The sequence below is a fragment of the Ascaphus truei genome, chromosome 2, assembly GCF_040206685.1.
Source record: "Ascaphus truei isolate aAscTru1 chromosome 2, aAscTru1.hap1, whole genome shotgun sequence".
In the NCBI taxonomy this organism is placed as follows: Eukaryota; Metazoa; Chordata; class Amphibia; order Anura; family Ascaphidae; genus Ascaphus; species Ascaphus truei.
The window spans coordinates 334,417,813-334,431,555 of record NC_134484.1 but is presented as its reverse complement, the minus strand read 5'-3'; the positions used below and the strand labels follow the sequence as shown (position 1 = coordinate 334,431,555).

The window sequence follows — 13,743 nt, the reverse complement described above, 5'->3', positions numbered from 1 at the left end:
CAGCGGTATCCCATTTTATTTAATTCTTCAGAATAACAAACTAGTTTGCTAAACTCATTGTGCATTACGGTCTACTAGTCAATGTCAAACACTATTGCCAAAAAGAATAAACAACCCGTGTGCCATATGATCCTTGCAAACATTGGGGAAAAGTCCCTGTGTTTTATGAACATGTTTCTGCAGTTCTCATATTTGGTTTGTAACCTACATGACAAGAAATACAAATACTGGGCAGTAATGACATATTTGCATACTGTAACGTTTTGGAATTCTTTTCAAGTTCTGGGTAGAAAGGGGGTAATGACATTTTGCCCTAATTAGGCAAAATCAATATTTCTGTCTCTTTCTCGTGTTTATGTTTGCAAAATAATTCAATAAATCAAAAACCTACAGGGAGAATGCATGTGTGACATGCAGAACTACTGTGTTGGTTGTGGCTGACTGTTTCATTTGCCCTTCATATCAAACTACTCTACTTGGAACAAATTTTTTTTTTGCCTCTGACACATTACAATACATTCCATGAAACACAGTTTCATGCCAAAGAAGAACGTAGACATGAGGCATGGAATAGACCAGTGATTCCCAACCTTTTTTGTTTGGAGGAACCCTTGAAGTATTTCAAAAAAATCTCGGGGAACCCCTATCTGGCTGATACATATTAGGTTCGACAGGGGTAAATCACAAAATTTCACACCTCACGAGTCCCCTCTATTTCCCACCCTCTACCCATGTGTTTCTCTCCCCTCTGTCTCACTCACACTCCCCCATCTCGGTGCACATGTATTTCTCCCCTGCGTCTCACTCTTACTCCCTCTTTTCCTCACTCACTCTCTCCATCCCTCCCCCTCTCTACTCTCACTTGCCCCTACCTTCTGTCAATTACCCAACTCTCACTCAATCCCCCCACAAAATACATACCAAAAAAACCCACCCCCCTAAATACATATAACCCCCACCCCGCAATACATTTTAAAAAGACCTCCACCACCCCAATATATTTTAAAAAGACCCTCACCACCCCAATCATCATCATCATACTCATATCTCCCCCAGCACCCCTAATCATCATCCTCATATATCCACCACCCTGTATCACACATTACCTCCCCCCCCTGTACCCTGCATCTCCCCCCCCCCCCTGCATATCTCACATCAAGCCCCCCTGGATCTCACATCTCCATGCCCTACCCATATGCCTACCTCAGGCGGCGGCAGGCAGGAGGCGGGGACGGTGACCTAAGAGCAGGCAGGACTGCACGCAGGCGCTCAGTCTGCAGGCACAGCGCGGAACCCTTGTTGGGAATCACTGGAATAGACTAAACTCAAGCTAAAAATGACTTTTTCTTTTGCATCAGAAACTTAATAGTTTACAAAGAATTCTCAAAATGTTGAATAAAATATCGCAGCCAGCACCCAAAATCTTACTCATTTGACTCATTACAGTCATGTTCACAGCCACGCCGTAGGAACCGGTAGTGTAGCCCAGAGCTTGCAATTACTATAGTTGGATGTCTAATAATATACCTTTATCTCTGTTCTTCTTTAAAGGACAGTACAATATACAGTAGAAGGTCCAAAAATATTTAACCACTCATCAGTGTAATCAGCTTTGTTACAAAAAAAAAAAATTACTGTTAAAGTAACAATTTTACTTATTTTCATCCTGTTAAAAATTAATATGCTCCACTTTCTGCAAGTCTGCTGAATTCAAGCATATCAGCTATTTAGGCTTATTTGTTTGATACTGATGTCTTTATAATTACTATACAAAAAAACTGTTACAATGGACCCAGCTGTGCTGAACACTCATTCAGACAGCACGCTGGCAGGTGGACAGCCGTGGCATTCTGATGCCACGCATGCAACCTTTGGCCATATTTCTTTTTCCACCAAGTCATTTAGAGAGTCACGGTCTTGACTGTGATACGTTGTCATTCATGTATGCCTTCACCATGTTAGATGGCCTTGCTCCCACCTCTTCCTCACGTGCACCAAATCTTGTTGCGGCAAAATGTCGCAAAAGAGATCTACCTCGCTGGTATTGCTAAAAATGACAGTACCACTAAAGCACCCTCATGCCTTTCACCCATGCCTTGTTTTGTTGTTGGGGTACCACTTCAGCTACACGCATAACTGTGTCTGCTACTACTATCAAGAGTACCCTTCTGCCTACTACGCAATGATGGGTATGATCGTTGAGTGATCATTAGTGTATTTGAGCATCGGTCATCGTACCCTGTGAGGAGTATGACCATAGACCTTTACTATCTTCTTCTTTCACCTGCCTTTCCTCCTCCATCAATGCTCTCAATCTACAGTAGACATAAGTTTATCCCTGTACTGTGCTACTATCTGCTTCCCCCTCGTTATGGAATATTGTATTTGCTTTTTGAAGCGAGGATCTAGAAAAGTGGGCAGATGATATTCCTCCTTAGTTTTGACAAATACTACACAGGGATAATTTATAATGCAGTTGAGCATCGCACCCTTCAGCCTCAACAATTCAGTATCATTATTATTCTCACACTCATGCTGCATGCAAACAAAGGTCCTATCGTAGTAGGAATATAAGTGGGATTACTTGGCTGGTGCCAGCATTGTCACTGCAGACTAGAATGGTAGCTTCCGCAGTAGTCTACACAACTCTCTCACAGATACCACTGGGGTAATAAGTATGCTCCCTCTATGAGCTTTTACAGGGTTGAGTTCCACCAAGTGAACACCTCTGTGTTGAGCTTGTGACGTGGCAGGTTGCTACACTGCTGCAGGTGACAGACTGCATTTCAAGATGAGTAGGAGCAGCTACAGTTGGCACAGATTTTTCCAGATGCTAATAACATTTCCTGCACTTGTCCACAATGTTCTAAGAAAGGGTTGAGTACATGAGCACAGCAGGTAATGTGCATTTTGTTGCCGTAAAGCTGCCTCTAAGTTTCTTCCATTATCTCCTGCCACAAACCCAACCTCCAGGCCACTCAGATCGATGGAGACAGCGCTCACTAATCCCCTCTAATTTCTAAAGAATATCAGCTACTTTATGGGTCTTTTGATCAAACTCCTGCATATATTTGGTAGCATGCCTCTTACAAGATCTGCTGCTGACTCACTGACTCTCAGCATCACTACTCGATCACCTCTCCTCCCTCCACCTCCATACAGTCTTGAAATTGAAGAGCTAAAGCTTGTTTAACATCCATCCTCCCAGTCTCTGCAGTTGCACATTTTGCTAAGCAGTAGGGTGTATCTGAATAGAGGGACTAGATGTAATAAGCTCCATTAAATCAGGGCAAAAAACGTCAGGTTACCTAAATAGGTAACAACTGCTATTTCCCGTGGCTTTTACAGGTATCCACGAAAGCCGAGTGTATGCAAAAACAATGGTCACCATTTAACTAATTAGCATAGGGTTAACTTTAGGTTAATTTAGCACTACCTTGCATTAGCTTCAAATAACCTCACGTTAATTCAGGTCTGAAATATGGGGCAGAGGGGCCTACTGTGTTTTACTAGAGTCCAAAATGCTGTATATATACGCTCAAAACCACCTTCACACATCTCAAAACACATACAGTATTTCAGGGTCTGGACGGAGCTAGCCCCTCCTTTTAGGTATGACCTAAATAACCTCAAGTTAAATCCCTGTGCTAACAATAACAGCCTTTAGTTGATATGCGATGTTAGGGGAAACACCTCTTTTGCATATCATTATCACTAATAATAGTAAATAAATAAATAAATAAATAAATAACCACACATTATTTAAGGAGTAGCACTGGGTTAACGTTAGGTTATTTGCTATAGTGGATAGGTTTTATGATTAAATAGGCTAATGGCACTTAATACATCTGGCTCTCAGTCCCTTCCCTTTCAGGTAGTTCTGCTGGTGCCTTTGCACACTCACCAGTTGAGATCTGTCCACAGAAAAAATATTCCTCCTGCTCAAACTCTTCCCCTCTCACTCACATTAGTATTAACAACATGTGTGCTTAGTTTGGCTTGGGTGGCTACTCTCGGTATGCACCTTTCTAGTGTTGCAAACAACATCTAGTTGGTTCTGGAAAACGTTTTCCATCCTGGTAGACATTAGATTAGGATTGTAAAAACACGGCGTCTATTGTTTACCATGGAAAGTTTAAACATTTATGAAAATAGACTTCTACTTGGACTTTCATCTTAGAAGGATCTGCCCCATTAAATATACAGTTGGAAGTGTAAAGTTACAGTTAGGGGGGGAGTGGGGGGATTTACTAAACTCCCATAAGGGGTACCAGAGCTTGAACAAAAGTTAACTGTTATTGAATGGCTTTTAAAACCGGATTGATTTCCGATAGCCCTTATTAAAGCTTGGTGAATCCCTGTGTATGTTTTACTGTGTAACAATTTTTAGCGTACAGTAGAGGCAGCGATTATTCTAACAAAAACCAGTGGCAATTCCCCAAAAGACCCAGGTACACCCAGGTACATTCTGAATACTTTTCCTTAAACTAGCCCCAGCATTTTTGCATTGATTAATGGCCTATCAGATTAACAGCGGGGGTCCCTGGCAGTCCCATTCAAACTGAATTGTAATGCCAAGGATCCCTGCTGTGTTAATCCTATGGGTCGTTAGTCAATGCAGAAATGCCTTAAACGTGCCTCAAACTAGCCCAGAACATACCCAGCACATACCCTGAATGTAACCTGGCTACTTTAAAGCAAATGTTAGAATAAGCGTTGCCTCTACTGTACATGAAGGTCCTTAATAAAAAAAAATGTTGTTTTACAAGATGGGTTAAAAAAAACTGTAATTAGTATGTAGAATTTAGTGTTGTTTTAAGAAAGCTGTATTTTTAAACTATGCTTTTGGGAGAAGCTTGTGACGCTAGCATTACAGGCTCCACTGTCATTAAACTGGTTACAATTAGTCACGGTAATTAGAACACAATAAATTGTGGTGACATGTTTTTTCTGTGAAATAGGTATACAAATGTAATTTGGGCAGAGCCTCAGAAGGCCATCACTTTTGAGCTAATAGCAATTGTTACCGAAATCTGAATTATTTTTCTTCAGTTTAACAGGTATCCTCAAAGCTAATGAGATGCAAAAATGATGTCCATTAATAAAAGTAGCAGCGCAATTAACTGGGATTTTCATGTAGTAGAAACACGTTAACCAATACTCTGCACATTGGTACAACTGTAACTCGCTCTAAAGACACGTTGCTCATGTGCGTAATCTAAAGCTACGGCAGTTATCGTTATAATATAGGTCACTTTCATTTTGTTATACTATTTATAGTGTCCAACCTAGAGATGAGTGAATTTGAATCCGCCTCGGATTAGTCAAAAAGGCAAACCAGTCCTTCGAGAAAAGAAAATTCTATCCCCGACAATCCAAGTAGCAAATTTCAAATCCAGAGAGTGACTTTTAATTTAGTCATGTCTCCAGTTGTATATGGTTATGTATGGTATATATTCCATCAACTTGCCCTCCAAAGAAATTAGGGAGAGATGCCTGTGCTGAAAAAAAGAGTACACCTGAGGTACTGGAATGGTATACTGGTTTCAGACCGAAAAGGACTAGAAGTCACAACCACTGCTTTTCTAGGCCGCAGCTAAAGCAGTGTGAGCTGAACCAGCTGATGGCTAGCAGTGCCCCAAATGTCTATTAGCATAACTTCAAGGGATATCTATTTTGTTGATTGCAACCATGAAAGGACTGCAAGGCCAAAGTAATAACAATATGTACCGAGGGCTATGAGTTATGGAGACCAGTTGAGATGAAATAAAATACAGGTTTTCTGACACATACAAGTAAAAACAAGGTGAAGCACAGCAAATAAAGCAGATGCAAAGAAAAAGTAATATTACAAAATGACCTGGTGACTTGAGTTAGTACTTCTAATTTTATAAAGAATAAAGACAGTGGGGCATATTTACTAAGCAGTGTTCTGCCATAAGCCTCCTTCGGTGCTGGAAAACATTACAACCTATTCAAACAAATGGACTTTAAGGTGTCTTCTCATGCCAGAAGGTGTCTCATTGCAGAAAACTGCTTATTAGACATGCTTCTGTAGCCCAGAAGAGGGTAAAGTGCTTTGTACAGGTATGAGCACTCAATGAGAAGTAGAGCTCAAAACTAAGTATGATAGTAGTGCTATAAAAAACATATTGAATCACCACGCAAAAAAAATAATTAGAGAAAATTATAGACTCATGTTTTCCTTTTGGTCTCACCAAGCTTCTTCTTTAATGTATCCAAAAAATGAGCAGCAATACATAAAGATCAAAACACATAGGGAAAGGAAAAGTTAGCAGACACACACTGTTACATGTTACTAGAGCAACGTTTCAGCACCCCTTGGCCCCTTCGTCAGGCTTAATCATAATGTCCATCCAAGGAGGTTTAAATAAACTCTGTTGACACACGTGCCCCTGGTCGGCGTTCCTTTCCACTGTGGTTTAGCTCACACAGCTAGGGCTCTTGTCCTGCATAACAGAGGTTGTCTCGGTTCAACTTCTGATCTTGTTGGGTCAGACACCATACCTCATTCATCATAAGGTAATTTAGACGTGTCAACCAAATAACTCTGTGGGCAGCCAGCGGAAAACTTCTTGCAGTTTGAAGAGTTGCATTTATTTTAAAATACAGTATTTCAATTCAGTACGTGTCTGACACTCTGGCAGATGGCACAGTGAATATTTTTGTCCTTGTTGTGTTGTACTGTAGCCGTTTTTGTGCATATCCATCATGTACCACCAAATGAGTGATCAAACCTATAGCAGCTTCCTTACCCTCCTTCCATTTAAAAGCAGACCACTTGGTTGACAGTTTAATGTTTCTTGTAGAGCACACCTGAGATACCTGTGAGAAATGCTAAATGGATTAACTGCAGGAGTGAGGTGGGAGGTCTGAGGAGTGAGGAGCTCAAAAACAAAAGTATGATGTGAAATTGATGCTACGCATCAGCTAGTTGAGATCACACTGCTAGAGCTGCAACTTAGACAAGCTGTCGTTGTGGGTTGCAGTCCCATTGGGTCTGACACCTGTACACCATTCAATTCATAAGGTTATAAACTCTATGTACTTGGCATGAAATCTTTTTAGAAAGCGTGGAATGGGACTCATTTAAATATATTTTGGGTAGGCTTTAGCATATCTCTCAGGTTACTTCAGGTGTGTTCTGTTTTCAACATAGACATCGCTTCCTAATTTATTTGGAGGGAGATTTGAGGATATATATATATATATACACAATTGGAGACACGACTAAATTGAAAGTCTTGCTCTCCTCAAGTTAATCTGAGTTTGTAGTTTTAAAAATCCGTCCGGATTGTATCCAAAATTCAGATTAATCCGTTTGGATTTTTTAGTACCCAATCCACACAGATTTTGGTTGGATAATCGAATTTGATCTTAAAAATCTGGGAAATTCCATGAGATAGATTTTGACCAGTTTGCCCATCTCTAGTCCTACCCTCATTTATTTTAATTGTACATTATTGAAAAATATTTATTATTATTATTATTATTATTATTGTAGGTATGGATAAACATTATTGTATACCCATACTTAACACAGTCATTATTACAGTATGCAGTATACCATATTTGGTCACACAAATATATCCTAGATTCACTTTAATCACTAAAAACTGTTAATATATAATATATATATATATATATATATATATGTATATATATATATATATAATATTATAGTTTAGGGTGTGTTTCTGACATTTATATGATCCCTAATATACATCTTTGTATGACATATGTTGTAACTGTTTGTAATGTAAGAGTTAAGTCCTATACTCAGTACATTGTTTTTAGGCTATTCCCAAGAATAATGCAATGATAATCATGGTCTGGATGTGAGTAATGGCAGATTTTGGTTTGACCTAATTATCGTAGCGTTATTCCGATGTGCTAACATGAACTGAGGTCTGAGGATCAGCGTTGTTAGGTAAACGTCTAATTACCATATGATTTGCTTAAAAGTAAGCCAGACGTCAGTTAAAAATTAGCGATCCGCTATTTTTCAGGTGAACGCAAGGGCATCATAACGCTAAGCACCTTGAAGATGTCCATTATTTTGATCTACCCCATAAATGTTTTATGAAATATGCTATTTATCTCAAATTAAAGCAGCAAAACAGGTGAAATCTTATGGTGGTTTTAAAATAAATCAGTTCTGTAGTATTAGATAATAGTGACTGTTGTTTTTTTAATTATATTATTTATTATTATTATTATTATTATTATTAAACTCTTAATGCCCTTTTTAATGAGTTTTAAAGCAGCCTGATTTCTATAACAGGTTGTAACCCACCTCACAAGCAGTGTAAGATGTTTGCAACACTTTCCTATTTAGGATAATTTTTTGCAAGTGTTCCCAGGAGTTTGAGCTGTAAAATGTAAGGATACATAGTGGCTGCTGAGTTACACTGACTGAAGCAGCCATTATGTTAGGCACACAATCGAGATTTTGACAAATGCAGGATAGGAGCACAAAATGATTGCCAGCTTAGCTTAGAATGTAGAATTATACATTGTCACATGCTTTACATATAAAAATAATAATTTAAAAAAAAGATAGAAAGTAGTATTGCTGCTTTATATGTTCCAGGTGTTTTATATTGTGTATTTATTTCTTCTTTTGTTCTGATGACATTGACAATAGAAACAGCAATGAATATTCAGACAATAGTCTGAACAATAAATTGAGAAGTGGTTAATAAAAAAAATAATTAAAAAATAAAAGTAGTACTGCTGCATTAATACTAAGATTAATTTTTGATATACTCTATGTCCTTTCATATTAGTTTATCAAAGTACATCAGAATCAGTTTTGATCCTCTTGCATCAGCAACAATAAAGTAACAAGGAGAAGTAGGGTATGGTTTACTTCACATATGATAATGACATATATAATTTTAACACGTCTTCAAATAATTGCTCTGAACAAGCTTTCATCGAGTCGTACAAGAAAAATTGATTCACAGCGATGAAACGGGACAAATAAACAGGAACTATGAGTGATATACTGTATTAAACACTCCTGTCAAGGTACCCCTTGAATAGTTAGTTCTATAATACATTCCTTGTGTGCAGCAGCCCTTGTGCCGCTGAATGAGGTAAATAAACAAGAAATCTACAGTATATTTAATTGGCTTGATAGATTTTTTTTGTGACTAAACGAGTCCTTTGTGTATTACTGTACACAATTTGGAAAAGGAGACAATAGCACCCAATCAGAACCTTACATTCACAGTTTGTGTGATTTATGAGCATTACTGAATCAACACAATTTGTTGGTAGTTTGATTGAGATATGGGTTTGACCATTACAAATGCAGTACAAAAGATCTGTGTTTTCTATGTAATGCATATTATGAAATATACAGTAGATAGAACAATAATATGACATTATTCAGTACACTCCGTGTTTTGGGTTTTGTGTGTATTTAATCAAAGGCTTTTAATTTATTTCTAAGGATATAAAGAGCATATTTTTTACATGCTACTTGATAGGACACCTGCCGTGCCCTTAAACACCTTAATGTCAAGTTCACTTGAGCCACAAAGGATCATATTTACCAAGCTGCGTTGGAAGTTGTCTTATGGAGTAGAACTGCTTTTCAAATAAATATGGCCCATAAATATAATTACCGTTTATTTGTAAATCACTGACTTAGTCGGTAGCATGGTACAATGGGGTTATAATGACAGATCCAAGCTTAGGCCTGAGAGATTTTTTTTTTATATGTGCAGGTGCATTTACAAAATTGAGATTAATGGGTCTATTTATCAAAGTGTCCTAACTGCAAAACTGGGATAAAACTGGTAGAAAAAAAACTGGAACCTATTTATCAACCATAGCAATCCGATGTTTTTAATGGCATTCCTGTTCATTGATACATCTGACGTTGTTTTTGCACTGGTTTTGCATACTTGCTATAGTCAGAAGACATTGATGTATTGAACCCAAAGACTAAGAAGTCTATTTAATCTCCTATCCGCAACAGTGGAGCAAACAGGTACAATAAAATTGCACTGGATTTATGATAAAGAACACTTATTAGCACGAACATGTCTGAGACAAGTCCACAAATCTGCCTCATAGTCACATAGTTGACTTCTACTGCTGCAAAGGATTGTGGGTACTGACATGCAAATTATCACTCACAGTGACTTTTTTAAAGGTGAAAAAACATTGATTTTAATGGGAATTGTTTTCTTTAATAACTATGGTGCTTTGTTTTTTGTTTACTCCAATGTTGCCCCAGGTCTGTAATCTTAAATCATAGACCCCTAAAGATTATTTAAAAAAATATATAATAATAATAATGAACAGAATCCCCTCCTTGAACATTTATGTACATTATGTTTAAAAAATAAATTAAAAAAACAGGTCATAATTCTCACTGTAACTTTTACCAGGATACTAATACATTTTTAATCTTCCAGCCCAGTAGCTGCAAAGGCAAACAAGATCTTATCTTGCATTAAACGTTCAATGGATGGAAGGGAAGTAAACATAATTATGCCCCTTAATAAAGCATTAGTAAGAACACACGTTGAATATGGAGTATTTTGGGCACCACTCCTTAGAAAAGACATTATGGAACTAAAGAGAGTGCAGAGAAGAGCCACCAAATTAATAATCGGGATGGACAATCTAACATATGAGGACAGGCTAGCTAAATTAGATTTATTTACATTAGAAAAGAGGCATCTATGAGGGGATTTGATAACTATATACAAATATATTCGGGACAGTAGAGGAGCTTTCAAATGAACTATTTATCCCAAGGACAGTACAAAGGACACGGGGTCATCCCTTAAGGTTGGCGGAAAGGAGATTTTACCAGCAACAAAGGAAAGGGTTCTTTACAGTAAGGGCAGTTAAAATGTGGAATTCATTACCCATGGAGACTGTGATGGCAGATACAATAGATTTGTTCAAAAAAAGGTTGGACATCTTTTTAGAAAGGAAAGGTATACAGGGATATACCAAATAAGTAAACATAAGAAGGATGTTGATTCAGGGAGTAATCCGATTACCAATTCTTGGAGTCAGGAAGGAATGTATTTTCCCCCTTATGAGATATCATTGGATGATATGACACTGGGTTTTTTTTGTTTGCCTTCCTCTGGATCAATAAGTAAGTATAGATATAGGATAAAGTATTCTGTTGTGTAAATTTACAATAGGTTGAACTTGATGGACGTACGTCTTTTTTCAACCTCATCTACTATGTAACTATATATTTCCCATTCTGCATCTTCTCCTGTCGGGGGTTCTTCTATGGTGTTTGGTTGTAGTAGCAAAACATGTACGATTGTTAGGATATCATTAGTGGGAGTAAAGTTGATGTTTGGGGCAGCCTACAGAGGCTTATACCCACATTAATTTGCAAGCTACCGTACACAACTTTATCAACTTATTTTTTTAGATTTTCATAAAAATAATTGGAAATGACATGGCAGGGTAACAAAGGATTTGAAAAACATCTGCTAAGAGGAAATGCATTTCAACAAAAAAAAAACATAAAATCATTAAATCAGTAAAGACATGTTGCTCATAGATACTACCATTACTGCCATCTCATTAGAGGCATCACAAGCTCCATCTGGAGTTTTGAAGTTTTTTCATGCTGTGCTCCTCATCAGAAGTACAATTATGTATATAACAGAGAGAAGATCAAGCATATTTATTGACAGAAAGAATAGGCGCCAGAGGTGTACGCCGTTCCCTTCTCTTCATTAATACTCTGCGCTCCTGTATTAATGTTCCATTTCTTATTTCTCTAATAACATCAGTTTCATATGCTGTGAAGTCTTCCCCTTCTTGCCTGGAAAGTGTTTAAAGCCATTAATTTGAATGAGCTTAAAATGTAAATGACAGCTTTTAAAGCCTAATGAATAGGCTACTACAGTAGAGGCAACGTTTATTCTAACATTTGCCGTAAACTAGCCGGGTTACATTCTGGGTATGTGCTGGGTATGTGCTGGGTATGTTCTGGGCTAGTTTGAGGCACGTTTAAGGCATTTCTGCATTGACTAACGACCCATAGGATTAACACAGCAGGGATCCCTGGTAGTCCAATTCAGTTTCAATGGGACTGCCAGGGACCCCCGCTGTTAATCTGATAGGCCATTAATCAATGCAGAAATGCTGGGGCTAGTTTAAGGAAAGTTTAAGGCATGTATTCAGAATGTACCTGGGTGTTTCCTGGGTTTTTTGGGGAATTGCCACTGGTTTTTGTTAGAATAAGAGTTGCCTCTACTGTATGTCCCTGCTTACCTTCGCTGCTCAGGACAGTTCTACCTAAGGCAGTTTCCTTATTTTTATGTTGCTCTTAAGTTTGAAATATCTTTCTCCAACAACCCTTCCATTGCCAAGCACCTTTTTTCTCCCACTTTCTTCCTATATTTACATTTCCTTTCTCTACAGGCAAACGCTGAAAACATCGATTCACACCCCAAGTTCACCTGCTAACACGAATAGTAATAATACCAACATCCTCCTACATACCACTGCAGTGTAAGCAACACTGTACAATTTTAGGTATAATTCAGTGCTGTAGAGCTAGGAAGTAGGTAACATGCTGTATAATGTTCTGCCTCCCCACCACCCACTCCAAAATGGTGGCTTACAATGCCCACATCATGCGGGCCTACAGCAATCCTCATAGGTTTCCTATTGGTCCACATGACACAAGAGTTTTAAATATCAGGAGATAACGCTGGTACATTTACTGGTACGTATCATAGAAATTGGGGTTTGCCCAGAGTGGAAAATAGTGCTTTTCACCTTTAGGGACCCCTTGTATCTAACATTTTTTTTTTATGGGGTGGACAATGTGAAATAAATTGTGTCATAGAGTGCAACAGTGTGATACAGTGTCAGAGAGAGAGAGATAGACAAAATAAACGAGAGTGAACGAAAGCTTGACAGAGACAAAATAAAATAAAAACAATAAACAAAGTAAAATAAATGTTTGGTTATGGTTAATTATACCAGTAGTTTAGTTAGTTATGCAGTTATAATCAATTGATTGTTATAGTTCTACAGCTGTGGTGTTAGTGGTGTTATAGTTATACTTTATTATTTATACTAGTTATGTTCAATAGTTATATTTATAGTTAGATATGGTTTGAAGTTTACTAAGTTTTAACATTTTATATATTAATATTGTTTTATCAAATGTTAGAATTATATACTTATTCTATAATTATATTATAGTTATATACCCTTCGGTTATATGGTTGTATAATTATAGTTAATAATTTATAGTTTGTATAGCTTGTATGGGTTGTAGTTTATTTGTTGTATGTTTTCTTTTTGTGTACATTTGTATTATATGTATATTATTGTTATTTTATATGGAGAGGAGATGAAGAGAATAATGAGGAGAGGAAGAGGTGAAGAAGAAGAAAATGAGGGGAGAGGAGGAGGAGAGGAGGATGAGGCAGGAGACCAGGGGACTGGGAAAAGTGGATTGTGGCAGGGGCTCTACTGCGCCCGCTTTAGGCTTAAGCAGGACAGAGCCACAGCCCACCACTGCCACCACTACAACTTCTACCACCACCGCTAGTACCACCATGTCAGCAGCAGCAGCAGCAGCATTAGCAGCTCCAAGATAAGTAGAAGAAGTGAGGCAGGGCCCTTCCCCAGTCATTCCAGCAGTACCATCTTTAGCATTGTAGAGAAATTCAATACTGACCAATTTGGCACTTAAGAAGTTAATAC

The 13,743-nt window shown here is 37.9% G+C and overlaps 1 protein-coding gene across 2 annotated transcripts in view; it reads left to right on the top strand.

Moving 5' to 3' along the window:
• Positions 1-13,743, top strand: part of BMPER (BMP binding endothelial regulator) — a 383,811-nt gene that overhangs the window by 238,313 nt on the left and 131,755 nt on the right. The gene's annotated exons all lie outside the window — the stretch shown is intronic.